Below are 3,137 nucleotides of genomic sequence, written 5' to 3' on the forward strand. Positions count from 1 at the left end.
TAGTTCTGTTGAGAACCTGACAATCTCAGAAACTGTTGACATAAAGACACGTCTCTCCATCTGACAGTGTTGGAAGCCTGATAGACTTTTCATTTCATTGAAGAGGAGAGCAGGCATTTGAACGGGGCAGAAACTGTCCCCAGATAAAATAAAATTAAACATATTTTTAAAAATACACAAGCTCAAATAATTTAGGGTAATGTCTAAAAGTTCACACCACTCAACTAATTTTAAAAAATACTATAAATACAGAAAACATTAAGAGGGAATTCTTGAGAAGCTTGTAATTTTAAAGAGTGTAGGACCTCACTCCACCTGTTTTAAGATTTCAAATAGTTGTAGCCATTATTGATAATATTGTGGATTTTTCCTTTACAACTGAAACTTTGTGCTTTTGAATTAATTATTGATGAATAAAAACTTAAATGATCTCTGAAGAGTTTAACATTTGCAGTGTGGTGAGTACCAAGTAGGGAAAGCATATTTGTTTTGTTTCTTAGTTGTTAAACATTTCTCAACTCTATGGAAATTTTGAAGATGATGTAAAAAGAATATGAATACAAGAATATAAATTATTGTTATTAAATGAAAATGGCTGGTTACTTTCCTCAGGATTTTTTCTCATTCTGTTTTAGAACTTCTTTTTCTTAAAACATAAATATAGATATTATTAATTGTAATCTACCAAAAAGAAAACTAATCAATGCTAAGGACACTTCAAACTCTAACATTTGATGATGCTGTGTTAAATTTCTCCCACTGTAGACTTTAGAGACTTGGTCTCAGCTTTGCACATGTGCTTTATGAGTTAGGAGGTTTCATATTGATAGAATCATAAAAATTTAAACTAGGAAGGGACTTAGGAACCCTTTACTTTATGGCTGTTAATCTCAAGGTGGACTTGAAATGCTATGTAAAATTTCATTCTTATGTTGTATATGTTCAGATTCTCATAGCTGTCATCAGATTCTTAAAATGATTGACATTTTTTAGAAAACCATAGAAAACTACATTTTACAGAAAACTAATGCCTTGAAAACAAAGATTTTCCCCCAAATCACACAAAACTTTAGTTGGAGTGATTTATATTATCATAACATATATTTGGCTGGCCCGGTGGCGCACTGCTACAGTGCGCTGCTTGGGAGCGTGGCGGCGCTCCCGCCGAGGGTTCGGATCCCACATACAGACCGGTTCCCGCTCACTGGCTGAGCGAGGTGTGGGCGCAACACCGAGGGTTGTGATCCCGTTGCCGGTCCCGGTCCGGTACGGGCGCGACACTGAGGGTTGCCATCCATTGCCGGACACGAAAAAAGACAAAAAATAAATAAAAAAATAAAATAAAAAAAAATCATAACATATATTTGACTCTGAAGTCCATAAAATCAAACCAGACATATTGACTTTCTTTACTGCTTAAGTCATTTATCATGGTCAAGTCTTAACTGTTGCATGCTCTATTGGACTGTTTAGGTACTTTGGCAAAGCTTTAATTTTTTTTATAAGAAAAACTCAAAAAGCAAGAGGAGATAGACATTTTTGTCTTTACTGGGAAAAATAAACAAAGGCTATCAAAATGAAGTTTATCAAATTCGACACTGAGAGGAAAGACACATTCGTATTTTGCATTGCTCTGACTCCATGCTAATATGATCAGTTCAAACCTGACAGAAAATGGAATGTGTCTACTATTTTTCTGTTTTTCTATTTCAAAGGTGAAGTGAATAGACGTCTCTGTAGAGCCCAGCTGCTATTTCCATCGACTTAATGAGTTTCTTAGTGCACCCCATTGTGCCTCAGTATTAGAGTAACATATGGCACATTTAACTTTTAAGTATGGATTTATTTGACTTTTTATTGTATTGTGTATTTTCCACCTGTGACTCTATGGTTTCTTTAAAAAATCATATATTTAGATATATATATAAATTGTGCTAGTTGTATGAATATGTGAATAAAATGGCTTTATCATCATAGATGCTACCAATAACTTTGTGTTCTAGAAGAAAAAAAAAAAACTCAAAAAAAAGCACCCCAATTTTAAAGCAATTGTAAATGCTTAAGACTTTTTAAAAAAATACTAAGAATATAGAGAAAAGTACAACAAAAAGGTTGAAAGTCAGTAACTTTATCTATTAGGCAGGATATCATAAAATAATCTCATGAATGGCCTAAAAAATTAAACATGGATTATCTTAATAACATAAAGATATTGAGCCAATGAAAGATATCTTAAGAGCATAAATGCAATCAGAGATTCAGAAAAAATGGGGAGGAGAAACATCAATAAATAGATAAGCTTCTTTATTTTTCTTCTGGTAATGATTTTCTGAACCTCATCTGATAATGAATCTCAAGTTGTATGTCTTCACATAAATCTTACTACACCATTATAAGTGGCTAATTATGGTAAAGCTCAACATGAGAATTAAGTCATTCCCTGGGGCCACCTGAAAGAGTTCAATGTTATCTGCTTATGGCACTGGGGTTTGATGTGCACCTATTATTTTCCAGCCTTTGACTTTGAAGACATTGATCAAAAACTTTCCACCTTCCACCATGCACAATAACCCTGTAAGAGGCCTGACAACACCTCATAACAACCACCTTATGCTCACAAAGAAATGAGTTTCAAAACCAAAAGATGTGATGGCAAGGAGCCAGGGAGCAACTGATTTACCAAATTTACCTCTTCTTTAGAATCCTTGTTGTGAATGGAAGCCATTTTTTACTCACACAGCTTTTTAATTGGAACACTTTTAATAAAAGCTCCGGAAGACAGACTCTAGCAGGGCAAAAGATAGAAGACAAAAGGGCAGAAATGTATAACATCTTTCAAAGTGAGATGTCATCATATTTTGTAACTAAATGGCAAAAAAATATTTTTATTTCCTATGGCAATTTCTCCTGAAGTAAAAGGGATTTGAGGATATTTGAGGATTGATGTATGTATCTTTTTTTTTTTTCTTTTTACATTCAGTCAATGGAAAAGTAGAAACTAACACATTAAAATATCTCTTTTTTTCTAAGTTAACCATTTTGGTTTCCAAAATGGGCATATATGACATTCTTTTTTGCCAATTTTTATTTTATGAAAGTGTTTAATTGTTTTTCTCATGTCAAACGGCAGTATCTCA

The sequence above is a fragment of the Galeopterus variegatus genome, unplaced genomic scaffold (assembly GCF_000696425.1).
Source record: "Galeopterus variegatus unplaced genomic scaffold, G_variegatus-3.0.2 Scaffold2710, whole genome shotgun sequence".
NCBI lineage: Eukaryota > Metazoa > Chordata > Mammalia > Dermoptera > Cynocephalidae > Galeopterus > Galeopterus variegatus.